The sequence below is a fragment of the Protopterus annectens genome, chromosome 3.part0, assembly GCF_019279795.1.
Source record: "Protopterus annectens isolate FY-2018-M chromosome 3.part0, PAN1.0, whole genome shotgun sequence".
Lineage (NCBI taxonomy): Eukaryota > Metazoa > Chordata > Ceratodontiformes > Protopteridae > Protopterus > Protopterus annectens.
Window position 1 is genome coordinate 1,196,706,116 of NC_056731.1, and position 25,589 is coordinate 1,196,731,704.

Genomic DNA, 25,589 nt, shown 5'->3' on the forward strand with positions numbered 1-25,589 from the left:
TAAGGAAATGATTACCAGATTTACTTTACTTGTCAATTTGTTTTGATATTGCATTTCTGTGTCTCAGAATTCTGAGGTTTAAAGTGTGCCTAATCATCTAACTGAGTGCAGCAGCATTACTCGTTTCAGTTTCATTTATGTACTTGCTTGTTTTGTTTCCAAATTTGTTCCATCTTTATGTTTTTATTTAAGAAGTACCACTTATGCTGTTTGATAGGTGTTACATAACTTTGGACGACTCAAGCATATAACTGGCTGTTCATGACTTAACTGAGATGAAGCTGTGCTGAAGTACTGACTGTATTGCTACCAAAGATGAAATTAAACAACATGATTTCAAAGTCATTAGTATACTGCTTTAACCTGTCTGTGCCATTGTTTCCATGTATCACTTACAGACATGGACAATGAAAAGAGACTAAGGTACAAGGGATGTGGAACACCAAGGGGAAATGACAGAAGAGGTGATATTTTTCTGTTTGATAATCTCTAGTTTTGCTTGCATGTAGTTGCTGAAATAGTAGGTCACATCAGAGCAGAGGCCTATAGCTAAAAGTTATTTTTTTTAAGAAGCTAGTGGCTGGCATTGTCAGAGTCCTTTGAGTCAAGTACTGACACCATATCTTTGGTAAGGTTTAGCTCAGTGCATGTAGCTTCATTTATGTCCAGCAGTGCAGTGTCTGTTATGTGGTTGGGATGGAGCCCATATCAGAAGTAAGCTAGCCAGTTGTAGCTAATAAAATGGCAGACATTGGAGTGTGCACATTTCTCCACCACTTTAGAGACACAGTCCAAAGTCTATGGGCTGAGAACTGCTAGAAGCAATGTGTAGTCCAACCTTATGCAGTGGGGTAATTAAAGCCTGCTTATAAGGTTTTGATAGCTGCTTCTTCAGTGTGCTGCAATTTGTCAAAGAAGTTACTGGCAAGAAGATAGATGGTGTAGCTGTCCTTAGGAACTGGAGTGGATTTTTAACTGCTAGTGACAGCCAATGTTTCTGACTTTTGATGAAACCCAAGTAAACAGTTTATAGACTGAATGTGGGGGGTTGAAAACAGGTGGGCTGCTCTGCGGAAGAAAAGAAGAAGAGGTGCAGGTAATGCACTTAGGGTTAGCAGTACCAAGATGTATACTATTGTTCAGCTTCTGCAAGATAATGGAGTGGAAAATGTTTTAGTTTCTTTGCTCAACATAGGTGTGGTAAGTGTTAACACCTTAAGCAAAACTGTTTAGGGTTGTTTATGTAAGTTATCCCTTTGGATGGATGTGAAGTGCTTTTCCTTCACTGTTGCTAGTTTGATGCTAGTGTGGCTTTTGGCTTCTGTATATTTGTTGTAGAGTTCAGTTGCTTTATATTTCTGGTAGATGTGCCATAGCTGAAACATTTGAATATTACTGTCCTAAATGATCCGGCATAAAGACAAGAATTTTAAGCTGGCTGTGCGTTTTACAATTGTTGAAGGGTAGTGTTAAAGTAGTTTGCAAAAGTGCCTAAATAAAGGATGACTGTAGGTATCCTTTACAATGCGGATGTGTCTGTGAGTGAATGTATCATCAGCCAAGTCCCTGAAGTTCCAGGAGAAGGAGTAATGATGCTTTGCGAACCGTACCTTGTCACCAAACACAAAATAGCCATTTGATCACTGATGATCATCTTTGGGGAGGGTCACCATAAAAGTAAACAATTTGATTTAGGTTTTCACACTTTCTGGGTTGTCCCTGTCCAGCTGCCTTTCCACAAACTGCTTTTCTCTCATCTGTGAAAGTTTATGGTAGAATTGCATCTCTGAAGGTATTAACGTAAGTGGTATAAGACTTATCTATATAAAGGTATCTTTGTCATGCTTTTTCTTGTCCTTGGTCACTGAGAAATCTTTGCTCATTCAGTTATATGCAGGAAAGTTTTGCTCTGTAATAGTTGTGTACATACTTTTGTATGTATATTTTCTGATGAATTTTTGAAGAAATATTGTTATTTTGATCATCCTCTGACTGAAGGGGTTTATGTGTATGCATTCCCCCAGCTCTGTTAATACATGCACATGTTGTAGACAAAGTACTCCTAAAGATTACCACATTTAGTACTTGTTTCACTTAGACGCTGAACATGGCTTATAATGTTGTGATATGTATAAAAAAATAGTAAAGCAACATGATTAAGTGTGCTAAAAGCCCTGATTTTGAATATGACAAACAAGAGAGAAAAATCTTTAGAAAATCACTGAGAAAAATCATCTCCCAAATTCAATAAATGAATACCAAAATGGAGACAGAAACTACCAAAGAAATATAAGTTCTCTACAAATTCCATGGGTAGCTCCCATATCAGGAGTTATGAAGCCAGCCACTACAATATCCTGGCGTGACTCATTGATGTGAGTGCTACATCCATTTTAAATTAAAATTGCAGCAACACTTGTTTCCGTGTCAGACTCAGCTACAATTATATTTGCCACAACTAGACCAAGAATGTAATGCCTTAGAAAAACATAATATTGTACACTTTTGGGGAGAATTTCCCTTGGTGTGGGGGCTTAGCAGGTGCATCATCTTTATATTGGCCTAATATTGATTACAAACCTTTCACTGAAGAATATTGTAAGTTAGTCCAAGAAGCTGCTTTTGACTCAGCAACAACTAGCATCTGTTCCCTACATAGATCAGCCTTGGTTTATTTTTTGAACAAAGAAGGTATCTGAAGGCAAAAGGAAAGTAAAACAAAGTCCCTCAGAAGTATCTGCCTATGAACCACCCCTCCTCACCTTTACCTTGGTTTGGATGATGAAAATGCTTTCTCAAATCCTAAGGCTCCTTACAGGAAGATATAACTTTTTCTGAAATGGTTAATTATATGGTAGATTTTTCTGGATGGTTCACAGGTGGTCTCTCCTTATCTGAAAAAGAGGTATGTCGAAGCAATACCACTTCTTAACTCAAAATGGCCCTTACCTCCACTTTTTCAAACCTTTGAGCATGTAATGAAGATAAATGATCAACATCCAAGTACTCAGAATCCTGCTTTGAAAAAGAGTAGACTGAATGTACAGAATTATAGGTCTTACACAGTAGGCATAATGTAGATCCCTTGACTGCTTGTCATTTCCTCCTTACAAGCCAGAAAAATGTTACTTTTCGTGCCTTTTGCTAAGAAACCATGATTTTAAAGAGGTGTTGAAATAAGTCTATACTTCAAGCCATTTGGCTATGAGATTTCTGAATTATATACTCTTGATGAGGTACAAGACTGCATTAATACTACAGTCTGATATTAAATACAAATGAAGCAACTGAATTTGCATGCATGGAAAATGGAAATGCATGCAATAAAATGTGTTCACCATGCTGTAGATACATCTTGTGGGGCAGCCATATCTGCTGTAGTTTTAGGAAGACTTGCATGCATGCCATAAATTTGAAAATTACCTTAAAGATATTAATGCACAACTGTTGGATACTCCTGTGTCTGAAAATCTGTTTGCACAACCAGCAGATGATATTCTAAATGACTAGGAGAGAAGTGTAAATCAAGTGCCTCAGTAAACAAATGTTTCATGTACCTATTTCTCCAGTAACTTTATTAGCTAGACGTATTTACATGAGTCAAACATCTATCTGACTGCCATGTAATCAGAGAAAATATCATTCTAAGTTATCCCATTCCCTACCCACTGCATCATCAGGAGGGAAAGTACCAATAAAGATCCCTTCTTCTCCCTGGATGTTTTCCTCAGTCCCACCCACACCTCTAGAAGGCAGTCAACAGTATAATTTTATTGTGTGAATAAGTAATTTTAGACAAGTGGGTCCTTTACATAGTTGCTCAGAGTTAATCCAAACAGCCCTACTGATTGTCTTATTCAGGTGCTATTCAGCACACTTCAGCACATCAGCAAAGAAGATTTCATTTTAAGAAAACAGTTATTACAGATAAAAGCAATATGTTGGGTTTCAAAGAACCAAATGGGACATTTTATTTTACTACTCACTGTTCCACATACCAAAGAAAAGCAATCCTTTGGGGGCCAGTCCTAAGTGTGTTAGATCTGACAGGTATATTCTAACCAAAAAATGTAAAATATTAATGTTGTATCCAGTACTTTGTTTTGTTTTTGAATGATAAAGTTAGTCCTGCTTGCTACAGATGACAGGTTTTACATATTTTACACATTAACACTCCACTAGAGTCAGAAGTTATATGCCTTCATAGGAAGTATCTGAGATTTCAAGTAGTTCTTTTACATGTTCCATCTACAGTTCAGCCTGTTGGTCTGTCCACCTGTCAGACAGTAGTTTTCAAATGTTTAGCACTGTTGTTTCATAACTAGATGTTTACGTGCTGGTAGCTGCAGCTGAAGATCACTTGCTGCAACACTTTGGAATAACAATGTCCTTGATGTAGTCTGTAGAAAAAAAATAAGAATTGCCTTTTTGTTCCACTAATAGAGGAAACAAAGACAGCAGAACACAACAGTGGAACACAGATGTGATGTAATACCTTTTACTAGTCCAGCATAAGTTTTGGAATTATTTAAGCTTTTGGACTACGGTGGGCCCTTCATTGTGAGTTGTTAGTGATGTTAGTAATGTAGTATTCAGGAAGAACCTTTAGTTTTATGGCAGGTCATTTCTGGGTCATACACACTAAGAGTGTTTCATTCCAAGGTGCATGCTTTCTCTCCACACTTTTCAAGTGTATCTTTTAGCCAATAAGAAAGAAATGATGTGCTTACCCTTTCAAAATAGTTTTTAAGCACTGTATCTAACATCAGTAACATTAATTCCCAATGATTGTACTAGCCTGAAAGCACGAGTAATTGCAAAATCTGTGTTGGTTCAATAAAGGGTATTGTGTCACTTCTGTATTCCAGTGCCTTTTGTGTTTTCGGATGTAGTTTGCAAGAATTTTCATGAAGTCTAAGAAGTCTTTCCCATCTCCTGTACATTCAGTAACTTTTCTGGAGTCATTATAGACTGTAAAGATGAAAGGTTTCCTGCTTCAAAAAAGACAGAGGTACAAAATGTGATGCATACTTTTCAACTGACAGACATTAAAGATAGGAACAAAGGTCTTTGAAAAGTAGGTACGTCCAGCCAAAAATGTGGACATCTAATTAGTGTAAAATCTGAATACCAAGTACCTCATAACACCTGCTGCTTCCATTTGGAATATGGGATAACACTCAGAAACACATCAAAAAAATAAGAGTGACAAAACTGATGGAAAATATTAGCATGTTTATCAAAGAGGCAGTGTAAAATCTGTAATGCAGAATTATACCACGCAAGGTAATTTATTTTTGCATCTAAACAAGGGAGATGTAATATGTATGTTTTATTTCTTTAAATTATTAGTGCCACTAGTATGTTGGTTATATAGTGTATTTTTCTGTACTAGATAGCTTCAAAAATTGTGTGTGATGGGGGTGGGATTTCGCAAATTGTGTGAAAAGCTAAATCAATGCTAAAAATATAGACATGCCTCCAAAAATAGGTACATCATGTGCAGGGGGTGAATCAGGCCTGAAAATTGGAATGTTCCTCCTAAATGGAGACAGTTAAGAGGTCTGATGTAATAATTGACATTTCTCTGTAAAAACTACTATTACAGCAAGACAGTACCTCAGAGTTCTGGATTATCTGTCTACCTGCGTCTTCCTAGTCCATCATGAAAGACTGCATATGAAACTGCTGCAGCGAAATCGCAGAAACATCTGAAATCAAATTATCTATACTTTTAGAAGCAATAGCTGCACTTCAGCATTCAGTAAAGAGAGTTTCTGTGGTGTAGAAATATATATGTCCTTTCTGTAGTAAATTCCTTCTTCCATATAGTGTTACTGGATTCATCAAGAAAGGCCTCTTCACTACTTCCAAGATGGCTGCACACTGATCAACAGATTGATTTGAGTTATTGCAGTGTAAAAACAATTAAGAAAGGGCCAGTGTAACTGTTTAAGTAAAATTCAGTCACTGGCTATTGATTACACTGCCTGGAATGCCATCAACAAAGAAATTTGGAAGATCTGAAATTAAATCAATGAAAAAAGCTGAAGAGAAAACTCTGGGAGAATCTAGCAGCTGTTCAGCAAAAGAGCAGTTCAAGTTTCAGCTTTGGGACATGAGATGGCTTGCAGTAATTTAGAAGAAAAAAATTAATCAAATCTACTCAGGGGTGTTTAAATAAAGAAATCACTGAATGAATATATCAACTCAAATAAAAGCCTGGAAAAGTAGAACAAGCTTTAACTAGCTATACATATGAGCTGATAAAATTGCAAAGAAGAAAATGCTTACTGAGCATGAAGCTTCTCAGGAAGAACTGTTTCAAAGAGTAGTAGAAGTGGAAGACAGAGAACACAGAAGGAAACTGAGATTTTCTGATGTACCACATGACCTGGAAGGAGGAGACTGTATTACTTTTGTGAAAGTACAAATAAGCAAAAAGACTGGTGTTCCACAGCAAGATTTAACTGAGAGAGCACCTCATGTATGCTGCAAACCCTACCATGAGGACACAGCCAAGACCCATGTTTGTAAAGATGCAATTATATCAGCAGAAAAAGTGAATCATGCCAAAGTAATGACAGAAAGGAAAAGTATTTCAAATATGAGACAGAGATTTTATAGAAAATGATATTCACTTTACTTTAGGCAGCAGAGAAGTAAATTTATCCCAGCAGTCAGGGAATGGCATGAGGCAAGTATGAGATTGAAGCTGCTGTATCCATCTGTCTTTTGAATATTTTTTCATGGAGGATTAAAGACAGCTTTTGATGCAGAACAGGGTAGGGAGGAAATAAAGTTTATTCAACAAAGAGTGAATGAGCAAGCAGTAGGGTACTCTGCTTCTCATTCTTCTGACATGAAAGTTCTTAGAGAAACTTTGTTGGTGACATATTTTCCAATGTTACAAAGGCAAATGCTTGAGAGACAGGAAAAAAAGAACAGGGGTTGAGAAGAAGAATCAAGAGTATCTTTGGATTTGAACCAGAATCTGGTGATGGAAGATGGAATGATCAGGAAAAAAGGCCAACTACACTAAAATTAGTGAATAAATGATTGACAATAAAACATCAATAACATTTGTAAAATGTGGCTTTGTAAGAAAATTCTGAGAAAGCATGTAATTTTGTTGACATTGTTAAACTTGTGGGTGGACTGTAAAGCATATATCCTGCTTTGTCATTAATATTTAGAAGAGCACTAAAGAGAAAAATTTAAGTAAAACAGCTTTTGTTATTAATATTAGTATAAAGCATTTCAAATTACTTGTTATATTATAAAGCAGTTTTATATAGAGTGCAGTCAAGAGTATTTTAAATGCGTGAGTGTGGGGAATCTTTCAAGTAACTGATGCATATGTCAAATGTACTGAAGTAAACAAATACTTTTTAAAGTTTTTAGATGTATACGCTTTGCCCTGTAACAGGATAAGGAAGGCTAGACAAAAGCAAGTTAATGTAATGGGATTTTGGGTTGCTGGTATGGTGTGTTAAACTATACTGATTATACTATGTGTAGAATTTGGATAATAACTTCCCTTGTTTTCACATGGGTGGATGTCTGTATTGATTTCCTTGGCTTGACCTATGGACTATTTTTAAGCAAATAAGCTTGAAAATAAGACAAAATGATGAAAGGCATAAAATATGCCAAGTGTCATGAATCTTCAGAGTTGTTTGTTTGCTTTTTTTCCATTAACAAATACTATTGGTGGGAGACATGAAGTCTGCAACTGAAGGCAGTTGGTCAAGAGAAGTCAGTAAATTGCAAATTGAGTGAAATGTACAATGATTCATTCAAGCATCTGCAAAGTTGTTGGCTATTTTTTCCTTTTATTGCTGACTACTTTTACTTGGAGATGACCTACCAGGATGTGCAAGCAATTAATCATGATAGTTTGGGGCACTCTTTGCTGAAAGAAATGCAAAATTTAAAGGTGCAGAGGCAAGCAGTTCATTGAAAAATAGTCTGAAATTGTGGGAAGCGAATAAGAAATAGCTTCACCATCAGCCTTAATACTTTAATGCATTTAAATATAGCCAGTGCACTTTTTCTTAGGGCTAAGTTCATTTTTTGTGAAAGCATTCCAGCTGTTTTTTTTTCACATCATGGAGGAAAAGAGAGATAAGTATAGACAATAACCAGTATAAGTGGAAACATGGGCTGTAACATGCAGTTTAGCATGGGTAACCTTAATTCCTGTGTGTGCAGTCACTGATTTGGGAGAGTTGCTCCTATCTGGAGGGGTAAACTTCATTTGTTGAAAATGTACATAGTGTTGTGTGTTTGTTCTAAGTTAACAGGGGATGGGGGGGTTCTGAAAATGCATTTAACTTTTTGTAGGGTTTTAATTAAAGCAAAGAGTCTTGAAATGTGACATAGGTTTAAATGGAGATGAGAAAACAATGTGTAAAGGATCAGGATCAGCCTATCATACAGGGTGTACATGTAAGACAAGAGTTTCAAATACACATTCAGAAGAACTGTCATGTATAGTAGATGGGAGCTCATGTATAGTAGATGGGATCAGTGACTTTATATCTTAATGGCTACTCTGTCACATTGTCTTGGAATGTAAAATGCCTTACAGGTATGGATAAAAAGGAAAGAGTATTTGATTATATTAGGAACACTGGGCTGCAACTAGCAGTATTGCAGAGGACAAATTTTAATAGACATGCACATGTGAATTTGACAAAGGGTTTCAGGATGGATATTCTGTAGAATATCTGGGACAAAGTAAAAGGGGAGTAATACTGTTGATCACCGGAGGGCCCAAAATAGTCATAGAAAAGCAAAAAAGACAATAATGATAGATTTCTAGTAGAAAGGGACAGTTTGCAAGGGCAGAGAAGTATTCTAGCATATATTTATAATCCACCCAAAGCTGCTGTTATGGATCTTAAGACATTTTTAGGAGAAATAATTAGCTTTCACCAGGGTTATTTACAGGCAGGAAAAGGAACTTGATTTGCAATAATGAAGATGTATCGGGGAGTACATGGGAAAATGTAACAAAAGAGTGTAGATTTCTAAACAAATTTATGAAAATATTTGGTAATGAAGATCTGAATTCAGTAGTAGGAACTTGTATAGAATTTGTATGTTATTCTCCAAGGTACAATAACTGAGCTAGACTAGGTAGAAATTATATTTCACAGGAACACATGCATTTAATTGAAAACATCAACATAAATCCAATAACTATTTCAAGTCATACACTGATAGAACTAAGATAAAAACAGAAGGAAATGATATAACAATGAGACAGTGACACTCTCCTACATACCTGTTAAAAAGAGAAGAATTTAAGAGAGAAATTAAGAAATTATTTGAGAGTTATTAAGGAAGACAGACATTTCTTCAGAAGGTTTACTTAGTGAATGGGATAAAATAATAATGGAATTTAAAAGAGTAGAAATAAAAGAGAAGAGATGTGGTTAAGAAGTGATGAAAATCATTTAGAAGGCTGACAAAGGGTTAAAGTGTTGCAGAGTAAGGGGAATCTCACAGAATAAGAACAGGAGTAATGTATTTGAGCTGAAGGGAAAATAAAGGAATATTTGAATAATATGCATGGGTTAGAAAGATTTCTGTTAAGCATTTATTTATTTATTTATTTATATTGTATTTTAACATTTGTTTACCGGGAAAGTCAGACTTGGAACGAAGCCAATTTTTAACTGAGGCCTAGGGAGAAATGCTCCAGATACATGTCTTTGTAATGTGGGAGAAAACTGGAGCACCCAGAGGAAATCCACACAAACACAGGGATGACATGCAGACTCTGCACAGAAGGCTGCCCAGTCAAGAATCGAATGTGAGAACCTCTTGCTGTGAATTGGCAATGCTACCGCTGCACTATCCATTTATTTATTTATTTTATTTATTTTACATTTGTTTACAGGGAAAGTCTGAATGGACACAAGTTCTTTTTCATTAAAGGCCTGGGGAGAAAAGCTCCACAAAGAACATATGTATTTACTATATTGTACATAACCTAAGTTAACAATATGCATTTACAATATATCATGCTGTAATACATTTGATGTCATAGGGAAATGTATACTCAACAGTATAGACAGATTCATTACAGACACAAAGCAGGGAGAAAAAAACTCCACCTAAGAGAGATCATCTCATTATAGTGTATCTGTTTTCTAATAGTGCATCTAATTTCTAATGACAATACCAGAGTACAAAACCTTTTGAACGACTTAGTCAACAGAAGGTAGAAACTATTGTTGCCAGATGTAAGGATTCTATAACAAGAAAAATAACCAGATATCTTGTAGAAACATTAAAGATATTTTTGGAAATTTTTTGAAAATGTGTGTAAAGTAATGGAATTTGGAAACCAAAAAAAGCATGAATGGAACATTTTATGGAAGGCTTAATTATGCCAAGGTTAGAGTATGATGAGCTCAACAACTAATAGTATAAGAAATGAGATAAGATGATGATGTATAATCAATCTGCAGAAAATGACAAAAATCTGGAAAGTTTTATTTAGTAGCATTTTATTTAAGTCTGTTAGCTGCCCTCAAGGCCTATTGAGGAATGCTGATTCCACAAAACTTGAATCATATGCAGAAGACCCAACCCATTCTTCTAATATGTACTTGAAGATTGATAATGGTTCAAATGTCTAAATACTTGTTATGTAATCTATTACTCAGACTTGGTATTTTCTGTGTAATGTATGAAGCTCTTGTTGTAGTATTAAAAGCGTTGGTTTTGAATACAAATTTATTGTGGCTATGCGTTTTGGTATTATCATTAATTTCTAAACTTAATATAGCCTTTAAAATTTCATTCCTAAGTGGTTTATATCCTAATATTCATTTACCTGTTAAATATTGATAATGAATTGTAAGCATTTTAACAGGGAAGATATTTCTTTATAATCTTTAAATTTTTTCTTGTAAATTGTCTTTGGACCAGTTTAAATCTAGTGATTGTCTTTTGTTATATATACAGAAAACATTATTATATTTCTAAGTGGGCCTTATATTTGTTTTGTGTAATTCAACCATATATTTTTTTGTCTTAATGAAATATATTTTAGCATTAAAACCTAGTTGTATCATAACTTTTTTACCCAACAGCATTAGATGCTTGCTAAAGGTCTGCTGGGAAGTAATTGTATTCCCAAATCTTTATCATCTTTAATTTTAGATAACACTGCACTTTTTAGCATTATTGGTTGTTTTATAATTTCCTTTCAAAATAAATAACATTACATTTATTCAGACTAAATCTTATACCAATGATATATCATGTAGGGTCTATATTACAACAGCGAAGAGGCATTTAATCGAACGCCTTTTAGCCGACAGATATAGAGCAAACCCACTAAAGTGCGAACGCTCAGAACAGCGATATTTTTTTCCTTGGGAAAGAAATCACTTGGCCTTCCCCATGTGTTTGCCCCTTTCCCCACTGTAGTGCAATCTCGGAGTTGGTATATTTAGTTAGGGGGTGTGTGGGGAGCAGAGCCCCCCTACATTGTAATGTTTGAAAATGTGAGTGTTTGTGTGTTAGTACTACCGATTTCTTTCCCAGGGAAAGAAATCAGTGTTCTGGGCATTCGCGCTTTAGTGTGTTTGCTCTATATGTGTCGGCAAAAAGGCATTCGATTAAATGCCTCTTCACTGTTGTAATATAGACCCATCAGGTAAATAGATGTTTATATTAGTAAAATCATTAGCACTTGTGACAGTAGATCCAAACTTATAGTTGTCCTCATATTTTTTTCATCCAGCAGCTATTAATGATGGAAATAGAAGTGTAGATAATATTAAACAATAAAAGGCCCGTAACCAATCCCTATAGCACTCCTACTGTTACATAGTAAGAATCAGAACTTTGTCCCTGTACTGTCACAGTCTGTACCCTGTCAGACAGACATTCAGTTATTCAGTTGATCAAGTATAGATTGAAGTTATCATTGACTAATTTTTCAAAAATTGTTCTGTGGGGCAGATTGTCAAATGCTTTGGTTATATCCAAGTATATAGCCACAACTGTAATTTCTTGATTAATAATTAGTGTTACTTTATCATAAAATTCAATTAAGTTATTTAAAGTGGATTTCCCGTCAGTAAAGCCATGCTTCTTTACATCACACAAATTGTGTTATTTTTATTATTGTCAAATAAATTCAGGCACACCTTTTGAAACATTTTTCTAAAACTGAGGTCAAGCTTATTGGTTAATAGTTATTTGTCACTGTTTCAGTTTTTACATATACCGGTGTTATAAATGATAATCTCTAAGCTTTTGGAGCAGTACAATCATTTAATAATTAATTAAAAATATATGTAAGAGATACTATCAGTTCATCTTTCATTTATCTGAATGATATTGTTGGAATATGGTCAGGACCTACTGATGTCTTACTTTGAAGTTTCCCCAGTGATTTTTCAATGCTAGTGATTTTTTCCCTTTTTTAAAATACCTTTGTTGAATTATCACTTGTGACATAGGCAAACTTACATTTATATAAAAGTAATCAAAACATATTAACAAGTTAACATTTACAAACATTATACATCACATATATTCTTATATAGTCTATAATCTAGGCAATATTGCATAAAGTATTCACGTCTTAACTTCTCTTAAACTGCAACCCTCCTGCAAAATATTTTTCTGCATGTATTGTTCCCATAATTTCCAACTTTTTCTGTATAATTTCCTCCTACCCTTTTCTAAACAATCCACCTCCTGTTCTTTATATCTCTGTTAAAATATTCACTAATTCAAGTATGGTTGGTTTAGATTTTCATTTCTATTTTCTAGTAATTGCTTTTTGGTACCCACCAGAATTAACTCTACCAAGGCCTTACTATGTCTAGACAATTCAGATCATGTATTGCATCTCAGAATATCATTTCTGTAGTTATACTCATTTGTTCACACAGTATTGCCAACAGAGTACTCTCTAGGTAATTTTTAAAGTCTATCAACATTACACTCCCAAAACATATGTTCCCAGTTACCTGTTTCTTTCCCATCACACCACAACATTTGCCATCTACCTGAGGGAACATTCTTTAGAGGCTGCTTAAGGTATAAAAGTATCTATGTAAACACTTCCAGGCAAAAATCCTAAATAATCTAGTATTTGTTGCATATGTGGGAACCATACAGTTGTCCTCCCATTGTTTCTTTGTGAATTGCATATCTAATCTGTATTCCCAATCTTTTCTAACCTCTCCTGATTGATTCATATAGTTATTGTGCAAAATGTTATATGCCGTACTATTTATCCATTTTTAACAACAGCTTCTGTTCTAGATTCAATTAAAAATCAACCAGTGTAGGTCTTTCATTTAGGATTCCCCTTCTCATTCACTTTGTCTATACTCTGATATTATTCCCTGATAGGGAAGGCGATCACTAGCCAGTGATCCAAATGTCTTCTTGGCTGTTTTCATTATATCAGCTTTCCTTCTCAGATTATTTTGTTCAAAATATCTTAGTTCCTTTGCTAGCTTCCTCCAGTAAATGCTGCTGCCGTCTTTTTAACAGTAAATATTGTTATTGAATTATCACTTATGACATAGGCAATCATATATTTATACAAATGAAAACAAACCATATTGCCATATTTTCAGTTGCAAATGTTATACATCACTTATAATATATCCAGTCATTGTCAGTCAAATATTACAAAGGTCATTTAATTCTTGCCTTCCCTTAAACCTCATTCCTCTCCAAAACATTATTTTGCATGTATTGTTCCCACAGTTTCCATTTTTTCTATGTAATTTGCATCTACCCATTTCTAAAGATCCCACTTGCACTTGTTTTATGTCTGTTAATATATTCACCACTTTTAGTACAGTTGGTTTAGACTTTGATTTCCATTTTCTAGTGATTGTTTTTTTGGCAGCTACCATTATTAGACATAGCAAGGCCTTACCACATCTAGGCAATTCCAATTCTGTATCATAGCTCAAAAAAACAATATTTTCCTTGGTTACACCAGTTTGCTCACCCAGTATTTCTGTTAGAGTAGCCTGCAGGAAATTTTTAAAGTCTGCCAGCTCATTACACTCCCAAAAATATGTTCCCAGTTGTCTCTTTCTTCCCCCTCACACCTCCAACATATGCAACTGAGGAAAAATTCTTAGGAGACTGCTTGGGATATACCTATGCAAGCACTTCCAAGCAAAGATCCGAAATCTTCTATATTAGATTGCATATTTGGGAGCCATACATATATCCCCCCATTTCGCTTTGTGAATTGCTTATCCAGTTTCTCTTCCCAAGCTTTTCTAACCTCTTCTGACTGATTCCTATAGTTATCATGCAGTATTTATATGCCCTGCTAATTATCCCTTTTTTAAATCAGCTTCTGTTGTAGATTTTACTAAAAACTCTGTCAGTGCTGCTGTTTCACTTAGGATCCCCCTATTTCTTTCTCTTTGCCTATACTCTGATATCAATTCTGATAAGGAAGGCAATATCGAGCCTGCAGTCCAGATGAATCCATGGCTACTTCCCATTCTATTAGCGTTCCCTCTCTTTTATTTGCTCCCAATGCATTGGTTCCTTTGCCAGTTTTCTCTGGTTAATTCCAGTCCCCTCTTGCCCATTCTCTGTACCCCTAATTGCAGTCATCTATATCAGCAGAATCTCCTTTCTCCATTCCTATATTGGCATAGTTCTTAGAATACTTTCTGTCTCTTTATGGGTATAATATCCTGTATGGTTATTGCTATTCTCCTTAAGGATTTGCATCCAAAATTCCAGTCTCTCCTTGTTTCTTGAACTTCACCCCTGTTTCTTCATCATCCCTTTCCACTTTGAATTATAGCTTTCTACTTATCCTATGTATAGGAGTCTTAATTGTATAACTTTGAAATGCCCCTTCAGATCAGGTAATCCCAAACCATCTTGTTCTATTGGAAGGATCAGCTTATCCCAATTGACTCTTCCCCTTGCAGATAAAATCATTCAACTCTTTATTAATTGCTAACCAAAACTTCTCCTATGGTTGATAAAAATATGCCTGACTTGTTTATAAAACTAAAGGGACTAAAAACATTTTCACTGCTTGTATCTTGCTAAATTCCAGCCCCCCCTTATCTGTTCTCTGTACCTGTAATTTCCAGTCATCCTTATCAACAAAATCTCCTTTATCTATTCCCATGTTGGCTTAGTACTTTGTATACTTTGTGCTACTTTAACAAAAGTCATAATGACTATTGTATTCATATTCTCCTTAAGGATCCTTTTCCAAAATCCTATTTTTCCTTATTTCTTGACCCCCCCACACACACTTCATGACATCCTTTTCCACTTTGAATTGTAGCTTTCTGCTTGTGTTATGTGTAAGAGCCTTAACTGTGTAGCTCTATAATGTCCTGTCAGGTAATCCTAAACCTCCTTCTTCAGTTGGAAGGTTCAACTTATCCTGCTTGAATCTTGCTGCCTTAGCCTACCAAATAAAATCCTTCAATGTTTTATTAGTTACTATCCACAACTTCTTTGGTTTATAAAAATGTCTGACCTGTGTATAAAAGTAAAGGAATTAAAAACCTTTTTACTGCTTGTATCTTGCTATCCATATCCGTAGGCAAGCGCTTTCAGTTTTTCAGTTTTTATATTATTTTTTTGTTTAGTCTCTTCCCACATATCCTTAGCTGCCTTAACCAAATCTTTTTAATCCATACCCCTAAATACTTCATTTTATCATGGCCCCCTAAGTATGGGTATTTTGGACTAATTCATGTGTGAGTACATAGTTTATAGCTATAGCTTTTGTTTTATCTTCATTAACTTTATATCCTAAAAAAAAACAGAACTGTCTCAGAATATTCAAAAACACTGCGCTGTCCTATTCTGGTGCTATCGGGTACAAAATAATATGATCTGCAAATAAGGTAAACTTTTCTTGAACACCATACCAATTATATCCTTGAATTTCAGAGTCCCTTATTTTATTTGCCAATGTTCCAAATATAACATAAATAACAAAGGGGAAAGAGAGCACACCTGCCTTGTTCCTCTGTTCAGACACAATTTATCAGAGAGGAACCCCTCACACTTTCATTTTTGCTTCTGATTGCTTATATATCCTTCTAATTAACCTTATTGTTGTATCAGGAAATAGCAATGCCTCCATTGCCCTACTCATAAAATCCCAGCTTACTCCGTTGAATGCTTTTTCTGCATCAAGACTCACCATTAACATAGGCAGTTTCTTATATTCTGCTTCCCTCTGGATCATTGTCATTCTATTTATGTTGTCAAATGTTTGCCTCCCCTCCACAAAAACACGTTGGTCCATAGCTATCAATTTAACATCACATTTGCCATTCTTTCAGCCATTATAGACAGAATCACTTTATAGTCATGGTTTAAAATTGAAATGGGCCTATGCAAAGTTGGATCTGATGAATGTTTTACAATCTTTAGGTATTACAGCCACTACAACTTTTTTGCAGGAAGTTAGCACCTGCCCTTGTTTTAAAATACTGTTAAAAACTTCCAGATCTTTATCAATTACTTCCATCCTAACTACCACTATAATACCATTTATTCCTGGAGACTTTTCTCTAGATTTTTTTATACATCAACATTTTTATCTCATCTCCTTCTGCCTTAACTGTTAGTTGTGCCTCATTTGCCTCTAATTTTGGCATATTTAAGTCTTCAATAAGTATTTCCATTTGTACTTTTACCTGATTTCCCCACTTCTCTGCTTTATACAAATTTTCAAAAAAAAAAATCTGAAATATCTCTAATACTTCTACAGGATCTCTGGTTATTTTTCTTGTTATAGGCTCCCTAAGTTTGGCAATAACCCTTTCTTCTTTTTATTGCCTAATTCATTGTGCTAAAAGTTTTTGTGCTCTGTGTTATTATCAAAACCAGTTGCTTATTAATTAACCATATCACATTTTCTTTTATTTCAACCCTAGTTTTAAACTCCACTTTCATTTTATCCTACTCACTAGTTTTAACTTCTGGAGGACTTTCTATCTTCTCTAATCATTTCCAGATAGTTTCCACTACCCATTCCTTAAATTCCTCTTTTTTAACAGGTAGGTGGGGAAGTACTAGTGTGTCATCTTTATTCATTACCCTGCATTTTTATTTTAGTAATAATTGGCACATGATCTCAAATGGTTATTGGACATGTGTCAAAGTTCTCAATTAAATGGACATGTTCTTGTGAAATGTAATTTATATTATGTCTAGTCCATTTATTGTACCTTGGGGAATAATATATAAATTCTCTCTCAGAGTTCCTGCTACAGAATTCACATCTTTCACACACAATTTTTTTCATAAATGTCTTCAGTAATCCAGCCCCTTTTGTTATATTTTCCTTTCTAGGCCTCCCAGATATATCCTTATTGTTGTAAATCAAACTACAGTTCCCACCTATAAGTAATATTCCCTTCTGAAAACTGACTTTTTCTCACAAAATGATTTAAGCTCCAAAACAGCAGTTTTAGGTGTAATATAAATACATGCCAGTGTAATCCTTACCACTTACCAGTAGCCTTTTGCTACTACAAATTTGCTATTATCATCTTTTTTTCCCACTTCTATCAATACTGGAGCTTCTTTCATTAATATAAATGTTCCTCTTTTGTTTTGTCCCTGAAAGTCTGCAAAATATCTCTCCTGAAATCCTTTCTTTATCAAATGCACATGCTCAATTCTCTCCAGATGTGTCTCCTGTAGCATTGCTATTTGCCCTCTACATTTCTTAATATAATTAATAATCCTTTCCGACAATTCACATTACAAGATAATATGGAAAGTGTCACCATTATGGTTAGAAGTCATTATTCCCAACTGTTACATACAGCAGCTTCTTTAAATGTCTGATTCCAGGATTTGTGATATATACACCCATTAATGTTTGGCATGTTTATCATTTATACAGTTGTTTTCTTTTCATGAAGATTGAAACCTGTGTCACATTTTACAAAACTTTTTGTTTTAATAAAGGTCCTCAAAAAACACACCACCAGAGCACCCCAGGAACCTATTAACTTAAGACAAACACACAGAGCTATGTGCATATTCAAATAATGACATTTAACCCTCCTAACTAGAACATTTGTGCCAATAGATAGTTGCTAACACAGGGCATAGTAAACCTGAAATTGTGGTTATCCATGTTAAGACTCTTGTTCCTGCCTGTGTGTCAATCTATATTAATTGGCGTATTTTCTGTTTCATATTTATTCACCCTCCCTCAGACGTGAATACTACTTGCATTCTTTAAGAAATCTTAGCTGTTTGCCTTGAAGAAACCAGTGTTCTGCACTGTATGAACATGTACACAAATGCATGGAACTAGCCATACCCAACAGAACCAAGACGCTCTCCTCCAAAAAAAGGAAGCCAATCTGGTGGTCCCCTTCCATTAATAAACGCTACAACAGAAGGAAGAAACTGTTGCAGAAAAAGGTGAAGTCCCAAGACTGGAAAACTCTCTTATTAACCTCAACAAAAAGTTGCGATCCCCCATCAAATTCTCTAAAGCCAGCTATGAAGGCAGAATTGTGGCACACACTAAAACAATCACAAAGCCTTCTATAGTTATATCAAGAACCTCCATGTCAATACTCAGATTTTCTCTGAGATACTGCACAATGGTATGTCCTATACTCAGCCAACAGATATTGCCAACATACTGGCTGACAGATTCAGTGCCAGCTTTACCCCTCTCTACCCCCCTAAAGGACCAATCACAATATTGGAGGAATGCCACGCACCCAGCATTACTGCAGCACAGGTTAAAGCTGCATTGTCCAAGGCCAAGAATACAGCTTCCATTGGAGATAATATTCCTGGCTGTGTTCAACATGAACTACAAAGTGAACTGACACCACATCTGTGTGCCCTGTTCAGTCACAGCCTCACCTCAGGCTTTGTCCCTACCAAATGGCACACTACTACAGTCATCCCATTCCATAAAGGGGGAGCGACTACAGACCCTGGAAATTATCACCCCATTAACCTGATGAGTCTGATTTGTAAAGCTATGCAGTGCATCATCATGGACCTGATTAACAAAGATATAAGAAATCTCCAAACTCTAGACCCCATGCGGTTTGGCTTAGTGAAAGAGAGATCACGCCTGCTCAACCTGGTTGACTTCTTTGAGTTAGTCAATAGGGCTGTGAATGAAAGTACGGCAGTGCATACAGCCTACCTTGATCCGACCAAGGCCTTTGATACCATTCCTCACTCAGGAATTCTTGATAAATTCACTAAACTAGGCATCAACCCCAGTATCACTAGGTGGGTTGCAAATTGGCTCACAGATAGAACACACAGTGTGAAAGTAGTGGTCTCGAAGTCCAGACTGCTGACCAGTCATGAGTGCAGTTCCACATGGATCAGCCCTGGGTCCTCTCCTGTTCAGCATGTACTTTTCAGAAGTCCAGGTCAACACAAAGGGACTCTGGCTGACCAAGTTCGCAGATGATTGCATGCTGGGAGCCATTATTAACTCCCCACGTGATGCAGACATCCTACAGAAAGGCCTCACTGAGACCAATGACTGGTGTCAAAACCAAGGCTTTAAGCTTAACATCAAAAAAATGCGTCGTCATCCCCTTTTTGGTAAAATCTTAGTTCCCACTAATTACCACATCAGTGGGAGCCCACTGAATACTGAAGGCATTATAGGAGATCTGGGGATGCAGGTTGACAGCAACCTCTCCTTCAACTGCCACATTGCCACTGTGGTCAGAAAGTTCTTGTATGTGGCACATCTCATTACCAAGGGTTTTATATTCAGTAAGAAAGAGGTCATTGTCTCTCTCTACTCTTCCCTCATTAGACTAGTCATAGAGTATAATGCCACATTTGGCATGTACCTCACTAGACACGTGCAACAGCTGGAGAGGCCACAGAAGTACCTCACGAAGAGGATCATAGGCATTAAACACATGTCCTACACTGACAGACTCATAAGACTCCAGCTATTCTCTGTCTCATATCACCTACTTAGAGGCGATCTCTGCTTGACTTACAAAGCCATGTCTGACCCAGCTCTGTTAGAAATGCTACATCTAAAGAAATCCCAATCTCTCTGCACCACATGCTCCATAGAACTCAACCTCATTACCATAATCAGCAGAACATGGTGGAGGAACAGGTTCCTCATCCAGAGACTGTCCATGCTCTGGAATAGACTTCCCATACATGTGTAGCAGGGCACCTCGCTGACCCTCTTCAAGAAAAGTCTTGATGAGTGGATGGGTAATAGAAAGTTCACCCTGGGGATCACTCCAGTGGCTCTTCTTGATAGAGGCACTGAAAACTAACATCGGGCGGTACGATGCCAGGGCACTTCTGTGGGCTAGGCTTGTAAAGGCTTGAGGGCCATTAGCCTAGTACACACCTATAAACCGATTATCAGCTTGCTTCTAAGCTGAATTTTCTCACTGAAGTAAGAAAATAAAAAGAAAGAAATGTATTCCTCTGTTACAGCCTGAAAGGCAAACTGAAACATTTATTGCTAAAGAAAACTTTTTATTATATTCAGTGTTCTCATATTTACTTGTTTTCACCTAAAATTTATTAGATTAAGCAAAGGGTCTTATTCCAGACATTCAGCTATGCAAAACTAGAACAAATATATCAAATATACATATACTATGATTTGTGTACTTTGAAATCCTATCTTTTACCTCAACAACTCAAGATTACAGGTTATTAACTTAAGCATGCTTTGTCTAGCTTTTCTTCTCTTCTTGCCCTGTAATGCCTAGATTTCTTAGTGTCAAGAAAGAGAAGAGGAAGAAAAGCAGCCATTGGTTTACTTTAATAGCTTTATCACATACAAGAACAACTGAAATACTGTACTTTACTATGAAAATGCAGTTTATATTATGAAATGTTTCACAGAAATTCTGTTGTGGAAAAAACCGATCTGATGTTGTTAGTCTTCATTCATTCATCACTGATGGGTTGTCTCTTCCATCCTCGGAATCAAGCCAGCCTCATACAAAGCTCGCATGAGCCAAAAACTCTTGAGCTAAGCTTTTACCCACAATACCCTTCTCCCTGTTATCCCAGATCTCGTTTGCCGCATAGCCATAAAGCTGTGTTCAAGCCAGCTCTCAGCTAACTCTAATATTTTTTTATATGTGATAAAACTTTGATAAGAGTTTTTTCTTGTAATTTCCTTATCTCTGTCTGTCATTGTCTGTCGCTACTTTTTACCCTTTCTGTGGAGCATCTGATTCCCTTTTTCCCTCTAATAACCTTTTGGTAACTTCAGTACCATCATTGGTAAGGCCTTTCTCCCTACCCGTTGTGGTAATTCTTAAATACCATTGCTGGTATTTCTTCCTTCTTTCCCCTTACTTCTCTTACCTGTCTTATTAAAAAAAAAAAAAAATATATATATATATATTTCTGTTTGCTAATTTGTTGTGTGTGTTCAGTATGTCTGAAAAAAAGGGGATGTCAGGCTTTAAACAGTACCTGAAATGTAGTCGAAAAATGCCTAACAGTGACTCTTATGAGGATTGTGTGTATTGTTTGGGAGTTCCTCATATCTCTGTGCAACCACCTTGCTCTATTTGCCAGGGTTCTAACTCCCATACTCTGAACAAATGCAGGAATAAGTTAATTCTAAAGGGCCTCCTTAAGACGCCCTTTTCAGAGGCTCTTTCTGCATTGGAGGGCTTACCCCTTCCTAAGAAAGTCAAAAAGAGACTACATTCTATACCTTCTGGTTATAATGATAGTCCATCTAATCCAAAAATGTTAAATTGTCATCAGAACAGAAACCAGTTGTTTTGGCACCCACCTCGGTACCTTCAACCATCTTAGTTTAGTTGGCACCTGTTTTGGCACCGACATTGTCTACGACACCATCCATTGCTAAACCACAAATTGTCACCTCCGCACCCTCCTCGGTTCCGAGTAGTGCCGTCTTGGCACCAAGATTACCCACGATACCCACGACTATAGTGGACACTCCTTCCTCCCTTCTCTCCAAACTCGAGACAATGGTGTCTTTGGACACTGCAACATGGAGCCAATACTCCCCATCAGGGAATCCTTTCCTGGGGCAGATATATAGCACCTTCCTTGAATGGCCAGAGTCCCCATCGGGGATATCCACCAGAACCACCAGGAGTCTTTCTGAACTAGGTGTGGTGCGGCTTGCGGACCAGCTGCTGACAGCCAGGGGGATTCCTACACCTTCTATGACCCAACCCCTTGCCGGACTTGTGAATATTTCTCCACAGACTCCATCCTGTTCTCCTCCTTTGATCTCCTTGCAGGTTTTATAGCCTTTGACACCGATGCCCTTTTTGGTACATACATCCTTGGTGCCACTAGTGGATTTCACTGTGGTCCCGGAACCAGCTCTTTGGCCTTTGGCTCATTTGGAGCCAGGCCTTCCTCAGGTCCAGGATTGGGCCACATGCTCCTTGGTGCCGAGTATGATTCCAAGCATGTCTACTGTGCCATCCACGGTGCCAGGAGTCCTGTCAGTACTGGTCCCTCTTGAGGCTCCTGTCTTGGGAGTGGGCTTGATTCAGCAGGGTGTGACCCTGGTTCCAAGGTTATCTTTCTCAGTTACGGGCTCCCATCCCTCTTTTGGTGGGCTTGCTTTCCAGGAGATGGAGAGGGCCCTTGCCTCTGTAGACAAACCTTCACCATCAGAGCCCCAGAGGTTTCCTCCCCATGAGCTGCAGCTAGCACAAGCCACCATTTTGGGACATTGAGCACAAGTGCCTCTGGAGACCCTATGGCAGGGTGCCCCTTCTTCTGAGTCCTCTTCAGAACTTCCCGCTGAAGAGGTACCACGGATGAAGTAAGAGGAAGCATGTATCCTCCCCTGAGGAGTCTCCTAACAGAGGATATGGATTACGATGAAGGGGAATGGTCCCGACAGTCACCCCCTGAAGATGTCTCCTTTGGAGACAACCTTGAAATATTGAAACAGAGGGGTGACTGGAAGGCCAAAAATCCTTCCTTCGAGGAATCTGTTTTCCTGCAGGCCTTTCATGCTCAACCATCTACCTCTTGGGTAAACCCTGAATGCAGATAAGTTAGTACAGTTCGTGGTGCAGTGCACCTGGAAGAATCCTGACTCTTTTGAGCAAATCCCGTGGAGACCAGATAAAATTCTATCCCCCCCGAGGAGAGTCCACATCGGTCTAAAGATCTACCAGTAGATGCTATGGTGGTGGCGGCAGTCACAAAGAAAGAGCTTGGCGAAAAGAGCCAGACTGTTCATCCACCTAACAAGTTGTCCCAGATGGAAGACAGATTAGGGAAGTGAGTTTTTGCTAAATCCACCTTTGCCATTCGGTCTTTAAACTATCTGGCACATTTTACCAGGCTCCAAAGAGACTTAATTTCTGAACTCTCTGAAACCTTATCAGGACAGGTGTCTGACGAGGTAAGTGACAAAGTTGCCTCGCAGCTAGCAACCCTGGAATCGATATCAAACTCATCCATGAGGTTAATATCCCATGCAACTGAATGGGTGGCAAGAGCTGCAGGTTCAGGCATAGTTATGAGATGTCACGTCTGGATGCGCCTTTGTGATTTCATGGACCCTTTTAAGTCTTCCTTCCTGAATGCTCCAGTTGAAGTGTCTTCCCTGTTTGGTTCAAAAGTGAAGGACACTCTAGCCAGGTGTGAAAATGACAGCAAAACCCTGTCTGCCATAGGTGTATGCTTTTCCACCCCCCAGTGTTCAGAGGAGTGGAAAGTTGTGGCACAAAAAGTCTTAGGGTCCTTTTTGTGACACGTGGCAAGTTCACCCTCAGAGACGGGGGGGGGGGGTAACTCTTCTAGAAGATGCCCCTACCAAATCAGAGGGGGCCTGCATAACCAGGGACCCAGAGATTCCTTCTCTGTACAACCCTACCAGTGCTGCCAGATTGTTTTCCTCTGGAAGAAGTTGGGGGACATTTCTCTCTGTACCACACTGCCTGGTAATCAATAACCACTGAATCTTGGGTGCAGAAGATAACCAGAGGTTACCACATCCCATTTGATTCTTACCCAAAGCCACCAAGACAAATTCCCAATGTTCTACCCAGTCATAGGGAACAAACAGCTCTAGAGATAAAAAAGCTGTGTCAAAAAAAGAGTCATCCAAGTAGTACCATTACAACAGATTGGATCCAGAGTTTACTCAAGATTCTTTTCAGTGCCAAAAAAGACAATGGACTGGCGACCAATCTTGGATCTCAGTAATTTAAACAAGTTTCTCACCCAAGCAAAATTCTGGATGGTCACGGTTCAGCCCATTCTTTCCTTTTTGGAGAAAGGTGATTAGATGTGCTCTATGGACCTTCAGGATGCATATTACCACATCAAAATGGACAAATGTTCCAAAAGGCTTCTTCGCTTCTGGCTGGGAGCCAATCACTACCAATTCCATGCTTTCCAATTTGGACTCTGTACAGCCTCAGAGTGTTCACCAAATGCATGGCAGTGGTAACAACTCACGAGACTGGAAGAATTCTGGGTGTTTCCATATTTAGATGATTGGCTCCTTACCACCCACACCAAGCATCTACTGGTAACAGCCCTAAAATACACTGTCTCTTTGGCGAACCTTCTGGGAATTTCTATAAATTGGGAGGAATCCAACCTGACTCTGACCCAATCCATAGAATTCATAGGAGCAGTGTTCAACAGCCAGTCCTGTTTAATCTCACAGGTTACAAAGACTAAGGCTCCAACTCTGGGTGATACTCTGTCAAGACAAAGTTTCAGCTATTGAAGTCCTCCAGCTCCTAGGTTCTATGGCAGCTTCTATACCAATGGTGCCTCTTGCACAACTTCACATGAGACTCCTGCAATGGCTTCTGTTATCTCAGTGGTACCCAAATCATCATCCTCTGTCCTTTCAGATTCGAATAACAAACTGATGCAAACAGGACCTAATTTGGTGGATAAGTCCAGAAACAGAGCTTTGCAGCCGCCCATTCCATCCTTCTCAACCCAGAGCTACTGTGACCACTGATGCTTCCCTGATTGGGGGGGCATTTTCAGGGAATGACAGTCCAAGGCACATGGTCCACAACAGAGGCCAGTCTATATTCTATAATCTTATAATCTATAAAATGTTCCAGAACTGAGGGCAGTGCTTTTAGCATTGCAAGCATTTCAGTCTGTCCTTCCTTCTTGAGCAATTGCCATCCAATCAGACAACATGTCAGTAGTCTGGTACATCACCATGCAAGGAGGAACCAAGTCCTACCCCTTATGTCGAGAGACCATGAGAATTTGGCAATGGGCGATAGCTTCCGACCACTTTCTGATAGCAGTGCATATCCCTGGGGATTCCAAAGTGATTGCAGACAAGCTGAGCAGATGTATTCTTCTGCCTCATGAGTGGTCCCTCAGTCCATACATAGCAGCAAAAATGTTCAGCCATTGGGGCCAGCCTTGCTGCTACCTGTTTGCCTCCATGTCAAACCACAAATGCAGTAGCTACTTTGCTCTAATCCCCCTGCAGGGGGAGTCCCCAAGGGGTGTTCTAATCCACAATTGGCCCACGGGGCTTCTTTATGCTTACCCCCCCATTCCTCTGATTTCCCAATTCCTGAAGAAAG

At 37.8% G+C, this 25,589-nt stretch overlaps 1 protein-coding gene across 1 annotated transcript in view; it reads left to right on the plus strand.

Moving 5' to 3' along the window:
• DNAH5 (dynein axonemal heavy chain 5) overlaps positions 1-25,589 on the plus strand; it is a 1,226,896-nt gene that overhangs the window by 176,785 nt on the left and 1,024,522 nt on the right. The gene's annotated exons all lie outside the window — the stretch shown is intronic.